Genomic DNA, 19,064 nt, shown 5'->3' on the forward strand with positions numbered 1-19,064 from the left:
AATATATTTAGGCTCTGGAAATTCTGTTTTATTACAGTTATATCAATATTATCTATGCATATGAGGGCTTCACTATAAAAAAGCATAATTTATGATATTACTACCTATGGTGCATGATTGAACTAAATAAAAGGAATGCTATTTAACCCTTTAGAATGTTTTTTGATCATTGGTATGTATGTATTTAATTAGATGAAGTATAAATGAAATTAAAATAGGGTACAGAGGGTGTTCGGTACAGCTCCTTGGGATGCTTGTATCTCATATTGGAGAACCTGGTTCAAGTCTTAGCTCCACTACTGATTTCACCTTCCTACTAATGGTTTCCTTTGGTGCAAGCAGCTAATGGTTCAAGTACCAGGCTCCCTGTCACCCATGTGGGAGATGTACACTGATTTCTGGGTTCCTGACTTTGGCTTGGCCCATGCCCAGCTGTTGTGGGCTATTAGGGCATAAACAAATAAGTAGAAGCTCTCTTTCTCTCTCTCCCTCTGTCATTCAAACAAAATGAAAATAAGAAAATAAAAATTTAAAAATGTTTTATTGAAGCAATAGCTACATACTTTCACAACAAGATAATTCAATCTAAATGCTTAGTTGTACTCATAAAAATAATAATTTTTCTTTTTTTTTTGACATGTAGAGTTAAACAGTGAGAGAGAGAGAGACAGAAAGGTCTTCCTTTCTACATTGGTTCACCCCCTAAGTGGCCGCTACGGCTGGCACGTTGTGGCCACTGCGCTGTGCCTATCCGAAGCCAGGAGCCAGGTGCTTCTCCTGGTCTCCCATGAGAGTGCAGGGGCCCAAGCACTTGGGCCATCCTCCACTGCCTTACCGGGCCACAGCAGGGAGCTGCACCGGAAGAGGAGCAACCGGGCCAGAATCCAGTGCCCCGACCAGGACTAGAACCCAGTGTGCCGGATCCACAGGTGGAGGATTAGCCTAGTGAGCCGCGGTGCCGGCCAAAAATTATAATTTTTCTATTTATCTATTGCTACTTTATGCAATTTTCATTAGCATACACTGGTTTATTAAGATCCAAATAAATATCTACTTTTAATCACTTAGCTAATAATTTTACTTTAAATTTAATAACTAGACATAGTCAATTATAATATATCTAATGTTATAATCATTTAGTTGTTTATTTAGATGAAAATTGCTCATGTGCTTCATTCTTTTTCTTTTTCTTTTTAAGATTTTATTTATTTATTTGAGAGGTAGAGTTACAGACAATGAGAGGGTGAGATAGAGAAAGGTCTTCCATCTGCTGGTTCACTCCCCAGATGGCCTCAACGGCTGGAGCTGCGCGATCTGAAGCCAGGAGCCAGGTGCTTTCTCCCAGACTCCCATGTGGGTGGAGGGGCCGGAGGACTTGGGCCATCTTCTACTGCTTTCCCAGGCCACCGCAGAGAACTGGATTAGAAGAGAAGCATAAGGAACTCGAATCGATGCCCATATCCGATTCCGGCACTGCAGGCGGAGGATTAACCTACTGCACTATGGCGCCGGCCCCTCATTAGCTTTCAAAATGTGTTCAGACTTAAAGCTCAAAAACAGAAATTTAATATCCATAAGTTCAGCCACTTTTAGTAGTTTTATCATTAGCCATAAGCCATAATTATACTGTTTTAATAGGGCAATAAATAGGATTTTGAAAATATTTTGCACATGTAAAGCCAATTCTGTGTCTAACTCCCTTTAAGTCCATGCTTATTCAATGACAGAAAACTGTGATCCATATTTGAAATAAAGAATGAAATTCAATAAGGCAAAGAAAGTATGTAAGCTCTGTGAATGAACACATATCGCAGGTCCCCTTGAAGTCTGTAGAGTTATGTAGGTGCCATTAAGAGGACCTTCTTTAGACTGCAGAGTTTGAATTTTAGGTGATCTACAGACCAGTTAGAAAACCATAGAATGTGCTATTTTACAGCAGTTCTCAGCTCTTTGCAAATTCTATCTAGTGCTTTAGGAAAATTCAGATCATGTAGATTTCTCCATTTAATTTTTAAAAATTATTTTGCTTATTTGAGAGAGAGGAAGAGAGAAAGAGAAAGAGAAAGAGAAAGAGAAAGAGAAAGAGAAAGAGGAGAAAGAGAAAGAGAAAGAGAAAGAGAAAGAGAAAGAGAAAGAGGAGAAAGAGAAAGAGAAAGAGAAAGAGAAAGAGAAAGAGAAAGAGAAAGAGAAAGAGAAAGAGAAAGAGAAAGAGAAAGAGAAAGAGAAAGAGAAAGAGAAAGAGAAAGAGAAAGAGAGAGAGATCTACCATCCCTAATTTGTTATCCAATATCCAAATGCCCACAGCAAAGGCTGGACCAGGCTGAAGTCTGGAGCTAGGAACCGAGTTCAGGTCTCCCCTTGGTGTGGCAGGGATCCAAAGTACTTCACCCCCTTCTTGCTGCCGCCTGGGGTGCATGTTAGCAGGAAGCCAGAATTGGGAGCCGAGTTGAGACTCAAACCTAGGTACTGTGATCTGGAATGTGAGCATGCCAAGGTGCTTCTTAAACTCGACCAAACACTGGCCCCCAGATCTCTCACTTTCAAAATGCCTTTTCTTTTCAATTGGAAAAAAAAAAAATCTAGGTTTATGAAGAGTTTTCTTCTGATGTACAATGGAGCTTAAAAGCTTGTAAGATCAAGGAAACTTTCACTATGTCTAAGAATGAATGTGGAAGAGAGCAGTATGTTTATTTTGCCAGACATATGAGGTTACTTATGTTTTAGTGTGGGTCAAAGCTAGCCTTCACGTTTGTGAAATTAAAGAAGAGTACCTGCTCTCAGGTAGTAGGCTACAAAGGGCCTTCCCCTGGGTGTTGTATTACAGTGAGAACAGATGATTGAGCATAAGACATTTTTGTTTCTGGCAAATTATCCCTTCTTTTTGGCAAAGGAAGTCATGTAGCTTGACCAATGGCACCTACATGGTATTTAATTTGCCCCCCCCCAGCATATGTCTATGTGCTCTGCACAAACTGAGCAGTCATCAACAATGACCTTGAATTCAGCTTCCTAAATTTAAAACAAAAGTTCACATTATAGAGTCATAGACCCACATTCATATTTGTTCCAAATGTGAATTTCCTACTTGCCATATTTAAGGTATAGATTCAGTTTTCAAGTACAAATTTTAAAAAGTCACAAACAAGTTTCAATCTTTGTTTCACAGAGAATTTGGAATCTAGTTTTCATTTTATTATCTGATTAAATATACCATTAATCAGTCTTAAAGTTATGACATTTTGTCTCTCTCACCAATTCAAAATTATTTCCTTCAGAATGTGGTAAGAGATTGAAGAAAATCTAGGGTAGTGGTGTTGACATTTTGGCGTAACAGGTTAAGCAGCCACTGGTAACACCAGCATCCATGTGGCTGCTGGTTCTAGTCCTGGATGCTCCACTTCGGTCCAGCTACCTGCTAATGCCATGCAAAAGCTGCAGAAGACTGGCCCAAGTACTTGGGCACCTGAACCCACATAGGAGATCCGGGTGAAGCTCTTGGTTCCTGGCTTCTGCCTGGTCCAACTTTGGCCATTGTGGCCATTTACTGGAGTGAACTAGAGGATGAAAGATTCTCTTTCTCTCTCTGCTTTGCTTACTCTCTAAAACTCTGTCTTTCGAATAAATAAATCAATATTTTAAAAAAATAATAAAAAAACAAAATCAAAAGCAGAAAAAGTGATCTAATTTTTATTTAAGAAATCAATATTAATATTATAAAACTTTTTCAAGAATATTTTTGTCTGTTTAGTTGAGGAAATGAGCAAAATGTGTTTCCTTTAAAAGTATACCAGAGGGGCCAGCACTATGGCATAGCACATAAAGCTGACACCTGCAGTGCCGGCATCCCATTTGAGTCCCAGCTGCTCCACTTCCAATCCAGCTCTCTGGTATGGCCTGGGAAAGCAGTAGAAGATGGCCCAGATCCTTGGGCCCCTGTGCCTGCATGGGAGACCCAGAAAAAGCTCCTGGCTCTGGGCTTCGGATCAGTGCAGCTCCAGCCATTCTGTCCAACTGGGGAGTAAACCAACAAATGGAAGACCTCTCTCTCTCTCTGCCTCTCCTCTCACTGTGTAACTCTGACTTTCAAATAAATAAATAATGAATATTTTTAAAAAAGTACACCTGAAAAAATCCTGTTTCAACTGAGAAAAATAATAGTGTCAGATATGCCCATTGTATTGTCCCGTATGAAGGAGGCTCTACAATCAGGTGCTGGAGGAAGTTTCAAGTCACATCCTGAGTGCCCACAGAGGATTTTACTCCATGATGCAAGCCTAAGTTTGAAGTTCAGCCCAGTGTATTCTGTTTCATATTGGTCAATCCCTTCACCCTCCACTGCTTTGGCTTATTTGTTCTGCAGAGTGGTAAAAGAAGACACAAATGAATTTCAGTTCTTGAGAGTCAAATGATCATGACCCAGTTTTTAATGACTTTAGGAAACACAAATCAACAAAAGAATAGTTTAGACAATTTACTTCAGTCATTAGCAGGCCGGAAATAATTCACACTATGTAAACCTTTATATATTTACATGCAACATTTTTAATTAGTTTGTAAGGAATAGTTATTGATACATTATAAAAAAGGATGTGGCTAATTCAGTTTGAGGAAGGTTATTTTAAGAGTTTGTTCCTCTAGCTATTAAAATAGTTTATATTTATCTCATTGTTCTACTTCCTTATAAAATTCAACCTATATTAGTATGTGTGTATATCTATAGTTGACATTAGAAATAATTTTGGATGCTAATTACACTCAATAAACATTTGTCACACATTGAAAACTCTGAGTCATGTTTCTCTTACATTCAAAATTCTGAAAAAACCAAAGTTATCAACCGCCTTTACTTTTTAATATTTATTTATTTTGAAACTCAGAGTTACGGGGTGGGGAGAGAGAGAGAGAGACAGAGAGAGAGAGACTCTTTCATTCACTGACTCTCCACAGATGGTTACCATGGTCGGTGTTGGGCCAGGCTAAAGCCAGGAACCAGGAGCTTCATCTGCATCTCCCATGTGGGTGGCAGGGACCAAACACTGGAGTCATCTGCTGCTGCTTTCCCAGGCCATTAGCAGGAGCTGGATGGAAGAGAAGCAACCAGGACTTGAACAGGTGCCCATGTGGTATGAGGGCATCACGGGCAGTGGCTTTACCCACTATGGACCTGATCAACCATCTTTAGATTAATATATATATTAATATATATATTTCTTTTAAAATATATATTATTATATTATATTTCTTTTAAAAATATATATTTATTGTGGGGAGCAACTCGGACTAGACTGTTACTGGAATTAAGACTTATTCTATGCCTCTGCTCTCCCACAATATGGCGCTGGGAGAGGAGGAAACAGCTTCTACACAGCTGCCTCCAGTTCAACCAATAAGCAGCAGGACCTGCTCTTGATTGGAGGAGAGCAGCGTACTCGGCGTGTGGGTAGCAGAGTTGGGATTGGTGGAAGAGGACTATAAAGGAGGAGAGAGACAACATGCACCAGGAACATCTATCTGAAGGAACACCTGTGCAGCCCCCGAGAGAGCCGGCCGGCGGTGTGCCGCTCCCCCGCGGAAGTGGGGGAAGTGGCAGGGGGAACCGCCCTTCCACGGAGGTGGAAGGGTCGGTAGCCAACCCGGGAAGGACCAGCAGCAAACCCGGGAAGGGCCGAGCAGACAAAAGAACAGCGCAGGGTCCTGTGTCGTTCCTCCACGAAGAGGGGGAGCAACATAATGGTGCCATGACTCGGATATGAAGCCTAGGCAGGGTTTAGTGTCGCTCCTCCACGAAGAGGGGGAGCGACAATTTATTTACTTATTTGAAAGGTAGTGAGAGAGAGAGAGAGGTCTAGAGAGAGGTCTTCCATGCTGTGGTTCACCCCCCAAATGGCTACAAAGCCTGATGCCGGGCCAGACTGAAGCCAAGAGTCAGGAGCCTCATCCAGGTCTGCCATGTGGATGATAGGATTCAGTCACTTGGACTGTTTCTGCTGCTTTCCCAGGTGCATCATTAGCAGGGAGCTGTGGAGCAGATGGGACATGCACCTATCCTTCTGTGAGATGTCCATGTGACTGCTGACAGATTCACATTATGCCACAATGCTGGCCTGCACAGACAGTAGATTTTAGAAGTAATTTCTTGCTGACATTAGCTAATTGTACACTTTTACTTTCCTTTCACCCTCATTTAATGACCTATGAAATTTTATTTTTGTTTATTTTTGTGATACCATGCATTTATACAAGGCATTTTAAATCCATGGAAATAAAACCATGTATAAATAAGTAAAAATATGATGGCTTTTTATTCCTAGGCAACACATTTATCTAGAATTTCCTAAATCATACAACACTAAAATGAATTCAGGCAACAAACAAAATTTGGAGCAGAAAAATAACTATTACTATAAAGCCTTAATTAGCTAAAACCCATAATTAGCTAGTATTCATTAAAGACTGTTTGAATCCACACAAATGGAAAATACATAAGTAGCCATGTGCATTTTGTTTAGGAGACAGTTTCAGCAAGGTTATTTACTAACGAGAAAAATGCACATGGATATAAGCAATGGCAATGGCATTTATGCATAATTGTGCACATGGTGCATGTACATAGAGAAACCAGACACTTAAGCCAATTTTGTTATAATGGAATGACACTTGGGCTATGCAAAGCACTGCATTCATTGTCTGCCAGAAGGTTTATTTTTTTCCTCAGTTTTCTGGTTTTGTCATTCTGTGACAAAATTATAGGACAGCAATAATAGCACAGCAACAAATAGCTTAAAGCCTTTTTCGGGAAAAGATAATATACTATTTTATAATAACAATTGTTTAGTCTATCTGTAATTTATCAAGTGAGATTTATGTGAAAAAAATTCTAAAAGAGATAATTATCTAAATTCCCTAAAAATACTTAAAATATGCCAAACTTTTATTATGTATTTAATAGCACATTAAGTGAACTCTGTCAAACCTCCAACAAAAAGGTAGTTATGGCTTATAACAATGCTTCTAAAAGTTGCTTTCCTTCTGATTTGAGAAGGAATAAATATAGCATGCATTACTTTCATAACTGAATGTTAGGTGTTTTGGAGTCATATCAGCTTCAGCAAATATGAAAGATTACGTTGCCTCACCTTTTATCTGATGATATGTCATCTTCTCTTAAAGTTTTCATGAACCCTGGCACTTTGTGTGTGTGTGTTTAATGATCTTAAATAAAATACTAAATAAAATAAATTATTTAAACTTGCCAAATGCTATATAACTACTTGGTTTATGTTGAGATGATTGAATATTCATTCTACATGGGTTATTCAAGTTCTTTGTAATATGCAGGACAATAATTTGTTCTGAACTATTTTTACAATCGTATCTAAACCCCAGAGACATCCATTTATCTATATTATTATTTTATATTTATTGTTGTAACCATTTTTACATTTTTATTTATGTATTTTCATTTTATTTGAAAAACATACATAGAGAAACAGAGAGAAGAGAAACACAGAGAGAGAGAGAGAGCAGAGAGACAGATGGCGAGATCTGCTACTTCACTCCCCAAATGCCAACATCAGTCGGGACTGGGTCAGGCCTAAACCAGGAGCCTGGAACTCAATCTAAGTCTTCTTTGTAGATGACAAAACCTAAATACTTCAGTAATAACTTGCTGCCTCTCCCTGAGTGTTAGCAGGAATCACACTTCAAGAATAACCAAGAATCACACCTCACACTTCAATAGGAGATGGGCGATCTAACTCCATGACAAACCCTGTTTGGATTAAATATCAACCATCTGTAATGGTTGGGGGAGGAGAATCATCTGTGAACAAATAACAAAGAATTTGCAGTATGAACTTTGTTCTGTGCTTTGGGGTCCCAAGTGTATCCTATAGCAACTGTCAATGGTCAAAATTTTGTGTGTGAAGTGGGTTTGACCACAGTACCTACATATTGAGTCAGGCACATTTAAATGTTGTTATGAATGTATTTCTTTCTGGTGACATTAACTTTTAAAGCAGTAGGTTTTCAGTAAAAACATTTATCCTCCATAATGTAGATGGTCTTGGTCCAATCATTTGATGACCCTAAGAAAAAGATTTCCCTTAAGACGTAGGAATTCTACCAGCTGTCTGCCTTTGAGCTTCAGCTGTATCAAGTCTTCCCTGAGTCTCCAGCCTGCTCTTCTTCTCTGCAGACTTTGCATTGTCCTGCTTCCTCGATTGCATGTGATTCATTAAAAAAATTTAACTTTTCTCCCTGTTACTAACTCTGTATTACTTTCTCCTTCTTCATATGTGTGTATGAATATATATTTACATATATATATCATTTTATATTTATCATTGTAACCATTTTTATATTTTATATTTATCATTGTAACCATTTATATATATGTATATAATATATATATTATGCTTCTCTGAAAACTCTAATGCACCAAATATGTTATGTACATTTATTTTAAATACATTTCTTTGTAAAAACAAGATTTTTTTCTTTTTTTTTTTTTTTAAGTAAGCATTGTCCAGTTATTACATGAGTTTATTTTGAGTGTGGACCAAGGCAACAATGATAAATAAGACATGGGTTGTACACTGAAGGGGCTTGAAAACATTTGGTAAGGGATAGACATGAAAGCAGATAATTTAAAATAAGCAGCAGTATGTTCAAATACATGAGTAAGATTTAAATAAGGAGAATAACTTTTGCAATATATAAATAAACTGTTTGAAGAATGACTATTAAGGAGAAAAAACCTGTAGATGAGCATGGAACCAAATAGCACAGAGGATTATGAATGTCCTAAATGGACACTAAATTTTATATTTCAGATTAGGGAATTCATTGAGAGTTTTTAAGCTTGGCTATAAAAATGTTTTGCTTCAGATTTGGGTTTGCTTATTGTAGGTGGTAGATTTGTATAAGGTGGAAGTAGAACACAGAAAATAAATTATTGAGTTAAGCTAAGGAAGAGATAATTAAAAATTTCAATGAATAGATATGGAGTTAAGGAGACAAACTTATGAATTTTAATGAGATTGATTTAAATGGGTTATATAATAGGGTAATGAGAATTATATTTACAATTTGCTGACACAAAATAGATGTCTTGTCTTTTCTCACCGTGGACAATTTAGAAAATTTCTATTCTATTCCTTGAATAATAAATAAAAATCTGTTTTTTATTTTTAGTTGTTTTGGAATTAATTTCCTGTTAATTTATGAGTATTTCTTTCTTGGCTATTTCTTTGGATTTCTTGGATATTAGGATATTTCTATCTGATCCCTGCATTACTCTGGTTTCTCAAAAGAAAATATTTCAAATATATAATGGTATAAAGTATATGTATGTGTGTGTGTGTATAGGTACACATATGTATTTATATGTGAGATCTGTGGGAAAATGGTATTGAAAGCAGAGGTTCATCAGTGCAAATAATTTGAAATTCATAGTTTTTTCATAATATATATTTCCATCTATTATGAAAAAGACTTTTTATATGAATGAAAGAAATTTATTCAGCTCACAGTTTGATTATTTATTTATATAAAGGTTACAGATTTCATATATTTCATATGTACAGTTTTAAGAAGATGATGTTACTTCCCATCTTCCTTCCCTCCCTTTCACCTTCGCACCTCCTTCTCTCTTATTTTCTTTTAATTTGTGTAATGATGTACTTTCAGTTTACTTTATACACACAAGCTTCATCCTCTACAAATTCAACAAGTAGTAAGTAGAGAGACCCCTGCTCCTCACAGTACAGGCAAGAGTCATAAACAATAATCCAATCTCAAGATGAAAATTTTACTCCTGTACGTTAGGTTTTCTGTACTCCCTATATTAGGTACCACAGATCAGAGAAAACTATATTTGTCTTTTGGGGAGTGGCTTATTTCCATAAACATAATGACCTCTAAATACATCCATTTTGTTGTGAAAAATAGGATTTCGTTCTTTGTATGACTGAGTAGTAGTCCATTGGATATATAAACCCCAATTTCTTTATTCGTCATCTTTTTTTTTTATTTGACAGACAGAGTTAGACAGTGAGAGAGAGACAGAGAGAAAGGTCTTCCTTCCGTTGGTTCACCACCCAAATGGCTGCTATGGCCGGCGCACTGCGGCAATCTGAAGCCAGTATCCAGATGCTTCTTCCTGGTCTCCCACGCGGGTGCAGAGCCCAAGCACTTGGGCCATCCTCCACTGCCTTCCCGGGCCACAGCAGAGAGCTGGCCTGGAAGAGGAGCAACCGGGACAGAATCCGGTGCCCCAACCGGGACTAGAACTTGGAATGCCGGAGCCGCAGCTGGAGGATTAGCCTAGTGAGCTGTGGCGCCAGCCAAAATTGGGTCTCTTTCTTTCTTTCTTTCTTTCTTTCTTTCTTTCTTTCTTTTTTTTTTTTTAGGCAGAGTTAGACAGTGAGAGAGAGACAGAGAGAAAGGTCTTCCTTCCGTTGGTTCGTTGGTTTACCCCCAAAATGGCCACCACGGCCGGCATGCTGCACCAATCCGAAGCCAAGAGCCCGGTGCTTCCTCCTGGTCTCCCATGCGGATGCAGGGCCCAAGCACTTGGACCATCTTCCACTGCCCTCCCAGGCCACAGCAGAGAGCTGGACTGGAAGAGGAGTGACCAGGACAGAACTGGTGCCCCAACGGGGACTAGAACCAGGAGTACCGAAGCCGCAGGCGTAGGATTAGCCTAGTGAGCCGTGGTGCCGGCATTCAGTCATCTCTTGATGGACATCCTTGTTGATTCCTTATCTTAGCTAATGTCAGTTGAGTTGCTATAAACCTGAAAGTATAGATACCTATTTCATGTGGCTATTTTGTTCCCAAATTATTACCTACCTTATTCCATTTTCCTTGAACATTTTGAACTTCCCTCATATATAGTATATGGAAGCAATATTCATGTGCGCACACACACACACAGGGAGAAAGAGAGAGAAAGACAGAGAGAGACCCATCATAAATACTTTGTTACATTATTATGGAAGCTGCGAAGTTCCAATATCTGCTGCTGTCAAGATTTTGCAGATGGGTTTCAGTCGTAGTCTGAAGAAAAAAGAAGCAAAAAAGAGAATGATATAAATCGCAACCCGTGTCACATTTTGAAGGCAGGAGAAGACTGCTTTTCTTCATGAAGACAGTCAGACATAAAGGGAGATGAGGTCTACCCATATTGGAGATGCCAATCCCCTTTACTCTTTCTACCAATTAATATATTAATTTTACGCAGAAATGTCTATAGATACACTCAGCATAATATTTATACAAATGCCTGTACCCTAAGCCTAGTCATCTTGACATACTCTGTTCATAAAAACATAGAAAATTTTAGGATGCCTGCAGATATTTTTCTTCTGAAATCCTTTCCTTTCCTGTGTATATGGTTGTTTTGAAGAAGAGAGTTGGAAAGTTAGGAAGCTTGTTAGAAAGTTGGGAAGCTGCTTCTTTTCACTTGTTTTCTACAATATTGTTGTTCTTATTTAGTTTCTCTCCTTAGCAGAAACATGTAGCACATAAAAATGGTGAGTGAATGTTGAGCTAGAAATCAGGAGATTAGGCTCATCCTTTGTTTCTACACAGCTCTAAAATGTGTAATGTTAGAATGGATTATGTAAAAGTAAGGAACTAAGAAACATGTTTATAGCCTATCTCACATGATTATTTTAGGAATAAGGTTGGATGTACATCAACACATATAAAAGACCAATTAGCATGTTATAAATGTCCACTCAAGTTTAGTGAATTAGATATCATTTCGTTGTGGAAAAATTTAAAATTCTTACTTTAAATTCCTGATTGGAGAGTTATGTGTCCCCATTCCTGAACATCTTAACCATTATCTTTTCATAAAAAATAACTAAATTCAACTTGTTTTGTTTTTAAGAAGAATCATTATTCAGATTACTATAGTCAAGTGAGGTCATTTTATGGCCTTTAGACAAATTATCATTGCAGTATTTGACCTAATCATATCCTATAGATTCTATCATCCTCAACTGCTGTTTACAATTATTTGCTCCACCTCATTTGTCACCAAAATCACTGTGCCTTTTTTTCTCAGTTACAAACACCTAAGAGACAGGCTTCACTTGGCCAGATAATCACTGCTGTACGTAGCCAAACACTTTCAGCAGCTTTTCTCCTCATTAGCATCACTAAACTAACTGCAGATTGATGACATTGGGAAGGCACCATCTCCTACTTAATCACTGTGGGCCAAGTTGGCTGAATCCCTTACAAGGAAGCTTAAGGCTTATCTGATCAGGACCACCTCTGGGTCCTTGCAGATCAGACATTTCTGCACATAGAAAGCTTTGAAACTTCTAAAAGATAAAACATGAGCCAATGACGTTGTACAGTCCCTGAAGCCAATACCTATAACACCAGAATCCCTTATGGGAGTGCCACGAGGTGGAGTCCAGACTTTTCTGCTTCTGATCCAGCTCCCTGCTGAGGTGCCTGGATAGAGCAGAGGATATTGGCTTAAGTACTTGAGACCCTACCACCAAGTGAGACCCAGATGCAGTTCCAGGCTCCTGCCTAGCATCAACCTGTTCTGGCCCTGGCTGCTGTGGACAGTTTGGGATGAACCAGCAAATGAACGTTTTCTCTGTCATTCCGACTTTTAAATAAATAATTTTTAAGTAGAAAGAAAATATCACACAAGTCTTTTGACAATTTTATGAACTAATAAAGTCTTATGTTACTTTTTGATGGATTGATTATAATATAGCCCTATTCAAACAAATTAAAATTTCCACTAAAATAATTTGGAAAACTGGAAATTTTGCCAAACTGAATTAAACAGGGGAACATACACAAATTAAACATGGGAACATACACAGATGTGCTGGAGGAGATATTTTATAAAATTTAATATATGAGCTATAATTTTATCAAAATTGTATTAACATGCTGGATAAGCATATTTGTGAAATGTTTCCTTCAGGATAACCATATGTCAAAATGGTGTAGGAGGATTCATGTATTAGGAAGAAAACCATATGGAAAAAAGTTAAAAGACAATTTTTTTCTTTTTCTTTACAATTATGAAATCACTGTGATGAAGAACTATTTTAAGTTTCATATTTTGTTAATAACTATGTGTTAGGTAGAATAATGTCCCTCCCTCTTTCTAAAGTGCTCATGCTCTAATCTTCAGAACTTGAGAATTTGCTAGGGGGAATGGCAAAAAGGAATTAAGATTGCCAATCGGCTGACTGCAACATGCAGAGATTAACCTGGATTTTCCGGTTGAGTCCAAAATAGTCAAAAGGTCCTGAAAGCAGATGAGGGATCAAAGGAAGAGAATCAGAGCCAGAGATGAAAGCAGCAGAGCATGATTGGAGAGTAAAAGGACTCGACCTGTATGTGCTAGTTTTAAGGACTGAAGAAGGGTAACATAAACCAAATATTTCAGGCAGCTTCCAGAAGCTGAAAAAGAAAACGCTTTTATCTAGAGGAGATTCAGGTTGAAACGGAATTAAGATTGCTAATCAGTTACCTTTAAGCTGTCTTTGTACCCAATGGAATCACAGGGCCCTCATATAGCTTAGATCATAGGGTCAAAGGGGAAAGACAAGAGAATGAAGGAAAGTGCAAAGTAGGTGCTGTGCTGATGGCTCTGGCCATAGAGGAAGGGGTTGACAGCAGGGAATTCTGGTGGTTTTTAGAAGCCAAAAATTACAAAGCAATGGTTCTCCTAGAGCATCAGGGAATCAAAGAATGCAGCTCCTGCCAACACCTTAATTTTAAAGGGAAGTAAAACCTGTATTTGACTTTTGCTTAATGAATAATAACACAAACTTCTCTTAAAGAGCTAAGTCTGTGATACTTTTTCAACTGCGATAGAAAACTGATACGAATCACTTTCTAACAAGTTTTAAATTAAGCAATTCTGCAATATGAATGAGACATAGAACTTACCTTTTAATCAAATCAAATAAAGCTTTCAATCAAATAAAATAGAATTGTAATGATGAATAGTGGGGTATAATTAGAGAAAAGAATCATTGTCCTAAAATTTTTCAACTCATGGTATTTCTATTTAGAGTATTGCTATTATCATAGGAAATATATTTCCCAGACCTGAATGTGATATATTGACCCTGATGGAAAACTTACGAAAATAAAAGCAAAGAACAAGGAGTGTTTGTTTAGATTAGTTGTTAAGAAATCTGCATTCTACATGGCAGTAAGTTGTTTGCTTTGGCTCCTGATTAACTATCAATCACTGCAGACCCCGGGGAAGCAGTGGTTATGGCTCAAGTAACTGAGTTCCTGCCACACATGTGGGGCACGTGCTTTGAATTCCTGTCTCCTGGTTCCAGCTCTGGTCCAGCCCCTGAAATAGTGGATATTTTAGTAATGATCTAGTAGATTCAAGTTCTCTCTCCTTCTCTGCCTGGATTCAAGCTGGTTCATTCTCTCTCTCTCTCTCAAATAAATATTTAAATTATTTGTTAATTATTGATATTGGCTTTGTACCTTAAAATGTGTTCTCATTTGTAAATGTCTTATGCATGTATTTTACGATTTCAGTAATGAACCAGTGGATTAAAATTCTTTGTCCTCTGATTGCATTCAATCTGGTTCTCTCTCTCTCTCTTTAAAGTAAAAACAAAAATAAAATAAAATAGAAAACAACCCTGACACCAAATATATAAGCAATCAAATAAGCATATGAATAAAAAAGCAAAACTGTGGAGTCCTGGTGGTGAAAAGGCAGGAGCCTGAAAATACATTCTGACAGGATTCAGACCACAGAGAACACTAGGCCTCATGTTAATAAGAAAAAAAAAAAAAAAGGAGAAACAGGCTAACAGACTAAAAGCGCTGTGAAAGCTTGATGATGTTAAATCACAGTAGTCTTTAGTGCTTTTTTTGGTGTAGATTCAATGTTGTTACAATCTAATGCAGCAAGCACTTATTTCCATGAAAATAGGCAAAATACTGATAATTATACTGAAATGATGAATAAAAATAATTACTAGAGAAAAAAGATATTGCAATAGCTTGCTGTCCAAATATTAGAATAAGCACCATAAACATTTAAAAATAAGTGGATAATTATGTTTTTAAAAGTATGTCCTTTGAACATAAGATGATGATTACTGGAGAATGGAATGGGAAGGAGGCTGAAATGGTTACAAAATCAGTCTTAGAAGGAAAGAATGAATTTCCAGTGTTAGACAGCATAGTGAGGTGACTATACTTTAGAATAACCTACCATATACTCTATAAACAAATAGAGAGCAGCTCCAAGTCTCCAATCATAAAATAATCTCAAAGAATGAGAAATTGTTGATTACAATAATTTGATCAGCACACATTATATGCAGTATTAATGCTTCATGGTAGCTCATAAATGTATACACTTACTACTAAGAAACATATTAAAAAGAAAAAGAGGATTTATACAATTTACACAATTTTCTAAGCCCAACGAAGAAAATGATGTGCTAAAGAACTTAAACATCACACATTATTTTCAGATCTAGATCAGCAAAACGTCACTGATTTGCAGAATACACGGAACAAAATAAAGCATCTTGCAGCAATTAATGTAAATATAACTTATTCTCATCACTATTCAAGCTCATAAAACACTCCAATACAGGCAGGAGAAGAATTAGAAAAGGGCTTACCCTGAACCTCTAGTCATGATTGAATGCCCCTGGAACTCCTTCCGATTTTCCCTCCTTTTATCTAGCCTCTAACCCTATTAATTACTCACTTATTACATTAAAAATTAGTAAGCTCTCTTTCACTAGGACATAAACTCCTCAAGGTCAGCAACTTTGTCTATTTTGCTTACTAATGGATTAATAAATGCCTACAACACTCACGTAAATAATGTTTGCAATACTTTTTGTAGAATGAAAGGATTTCATGTAGGAGGGGATATTTTAAATTTGCTATTATAAATCAATATAAAATGTGACTGATGGAATTTTCAATTATACCATTTTTTGGTTCTCCCATATTTCTCATTAAAAAATCAAAATACAAGAGTTAACCAAAGTGTATAAAAACTGCATATTAAAACCAAGATTCCAGGTGCCAGCTTTGTGGCATAATGGGTTAAGCCACTGCCTGCAACGCCAGTAACCCATTCCATCCTACTGTGCCTGGGAAACTAGGAGGATGGCCCAAATACTTGGGCCCTTGCCACCCATATGGGAGACCCTGAGGAAGTTCCTGGCTCTTGTCTGGCCCAGCTCCAGCATATAGTCCTTTGAGGAGTGAAGCAGTGGGTAGAATATCTCTCTTTTTCTTTGTCTTTCCCTCTCTCTCTATAATTAGAACTTTCAAATAAGTAAATCAATCTTTAAACTAACAAACAAAACAAGATACTTTTCTCTTTGAAAGCTCAAAGCCAGTTAAGTGTGAATTCCTAGGTTAATACTTAAAATTTATAACTGTACTTGTATAGAATTACTAAGATTTATTATATGTGAATATGAACGGAAGTATATAGATGTTATTTTAAAAGGTCAACATTTTCTGTTTATCATATTCTTCCCTTCAAAATCAGGTTTGGGGACTAGTATCCTTTTACTCATTTTATGAAATTGTGTATTTAATTTTAGGCATTTCTATATGGAAATCTCACCAAGGAATGTTTTTCAATCGCCTAATTATTTAATATGTAGCTATAAGTTCATGTCATTGTTGCTTATAATTTATGCCTCAGATTTCCTTAATGTCCACTGAGCAGTTCTGTAGTACTCAGTTTAACCATAAATCCTGTATTAAACATGTTTTGTTTAGCAGTTAAATTGGAATGAATGTTAGCTCTCTTATAGGATTAAAACACCTTGGTGGCACCGGAATATTTGTTCTGACTCCATTTTGTTCATAGACTTCAGTGCAAATATTACCTACTTAATAACCGTTTTCTAATGGCTAGGGACTGGGATTGGCAACTGGCTTCACAGAAGCTTAAGAAAGGTTAACTGGTGATATTATTCATCTATTTTTATGATTGCTGAAATGGAGCTAGTAATTTATTCACACTTGGATTGAGTTAAAATTAGGGCTTTTTATGTTATATTTTAACTCTTAAGTCAAGCTCTTCTAAGGACTCAGACACATGAGGACCATCAAGTGGTACAGAAACATTCTGGTCTCCCAGGAAACACAAGTGAGAATACCACAACTCATTCAACAAATAATTTGCATACGACATAATGGCAAAACCAACTGGTGAAAATTAGTATATCATTCTATGCTTTGCTCCTAATCATTTTACTGCATTTGAGTTTCTAAAATTCAGTTTATTCTGAATTGAATGGATGAGACAGGGGAGTGGAATAACGTGGCAAATGCTTCTACTGGCTCTACAATTTCATGTATTAACAACAGCAAACTTCCTCTATGCAATTTATTATTTAGATTGAGCTCATTTTTTAAACTTTTATTTAATGAATATAAATTTCCAAAGTACAGCTTATGGATTACAATGGCTTCCCCCCCCATAACGTCCCTCCCACCCGCAACTCTCCCCTTTCCCACTCCCTCTCCCCTTCCATTCACATCAAGATTCATTTTCGATTCTCTTTATATACAGCAGATCAGTTTAGCATACATTAAGTAAAGATTTCAACAGTTTGCTCCCACACAGAAACACAAAGTGAAAAATACTGTTTGAGTAGTAGTTATAGCATTAAATCTCAATGTACAGCACACTAAGGACAGAGATCCTACATGAGGAGTAAGTGCCCAGTGACTCCTGTTGTTGACTTTACCAATTGACACTCTTGTTTATGGCATCAGAAATCACCCTAGGCTCTTGTCATGAGTTGCCAAGGCTATGGAAGCCCCCAGAGTTCACCGACTCTGATCATATTTAGACAAGGCCATGGTCAAAGTGGAAGTTCTCTCCTCCCTTCAGAGAAAGGTACCTCCTTCTTTGATGACCAGTTCTTTCCACTGGGATCTCACTCATGGAGATCTTTCATTTAGGTTTTTTTTTTTTTTTCCCCAGAGTGTCTTGGCTTTCCATGCCTGAAATAGTCTCATGGGCTTTTCAGCTGGATCTGCATGCCTTAAGGACTGATTCTGAGGCCAGAGTGCTGTTTAGGATATCTGCCATTCTACGGGTCTGCTGTGTATCTCGCTTCCCATGTTGGATCATTCTCTCCCTTTATGATTCTATCAGCTAGTATTTGCAGACACTAGTCTTGTTTATGTGATCCCTTTGGTTCTTAGTCCTATCATTATGATCAATTGTGAACAGAAATTGATCACTGGGACTAGTGAGATGGCATTGGTACATGCCACCTTGATGGGATTGAATTGGAATCCCCTGGTATGTTTCTAACTCTACTGTTTGAGGTAAGTCAGCTTGAGCATGTCCCTAATTGCACACAACTTGATTCTTGGCATAAGGTTTGATTTAACTGGTTTACCTTTGATAATCCTACAGAGAGTCTCTGGATTATTATATTTGAGACCTAGAATTTTTTAAGGATTTATTTATCCATTTATTTATTTATTTATTTGAAAGGAAGAGTTACAGAGAAATACAGAGAGGGAGGGAGGGAGAGAGGGACGGAAGGAGGGAGAAAAAGAGAGATAGAGATAGAGATAGAGAGATATATATATATAGAGAGAGAGAGAGAGAGACCTTATATCAGTTGGTTCACTCCCCAAAAGGCCACAATGGCCCAGGGTTGGTCCAGTTCGAAGAAAGGAACCTGAAACTACATCTGGGTGTCCCACATTGGTGGTAGGGGCCAGATCACTTGGGCCATCTTCTTCTGATTTCCCAGGCATATTAGCAGGGAGCTGGATCAGACGTGGAAGAGCTTGGACTAGAATCAATTCATGTATGATATTCGGCATCATAGGAGACAATGCTGTATCACGATGTTGGACTGCAGCATCTACATTATTAATTAATTTTGTCTTACCAGAAACTATCATATCTTTATATAAAAAACTGGTAAACATTCTGCTTACTAAAGTCATGTTTCTAGTTGTATAAGTAGAACTGATCTAACAGTTCTCTGATATTCTTTCTTAGGGACACACATTCTTAAAGT

The 19,064-nt window shown here is 37.4% G+C and overlaps 1 long non-coding RNA gene across 2 annotated transcripts; it reads right to left on the minus strand.

Moving 5' to 3' along the window:
* Window positions 1-1,125: 1,125 nt before the first annotated feature.
* On the minus strand, window positions 1,126-15,692 carry LOC149124533 (uncharacterized). Of its 2 annotated transcripts, XR_016213728.1 has the most exons (4): window positions 15,663-15,692; window positions 12,391-12,474; window positions 4,956-5,078; window positions 1,126-1,416 (listed from the first exon to the last, which is right to left on the minus strand). It is a non-coding gene; the product is annotated as an uncharacterized LOC149124533 (long non-coding RNA). The 2 variants fall into 2 exon arrangements; XR_016213727.1 differs by lacking the exon at window positions 1,126-1,416 and having other exon boundaries at window positions 4,896-5,078.
* Window positions 15,693-19,064: the final 3,372 nt, after the last annotated feature.

The sequence above is a fragment of the Oryctolagus cuniculus genome, chromosome 9 (genome assembly GCF_051225735.1).
Source record: "Oryctolagus cuniculus isolate XC-2025 breed Fujian yellow rabbit chromosome 9, ASM5122573v1, whole genome shotgun sequence".
NCBI classification, from domain to species: domain Eukaryota; kingdom Metazoa; phylum Chordata; class Mammalia; order Lagomorpha; family Leporidae; genus Oryctolagus; species Oryctolagus cuniculus.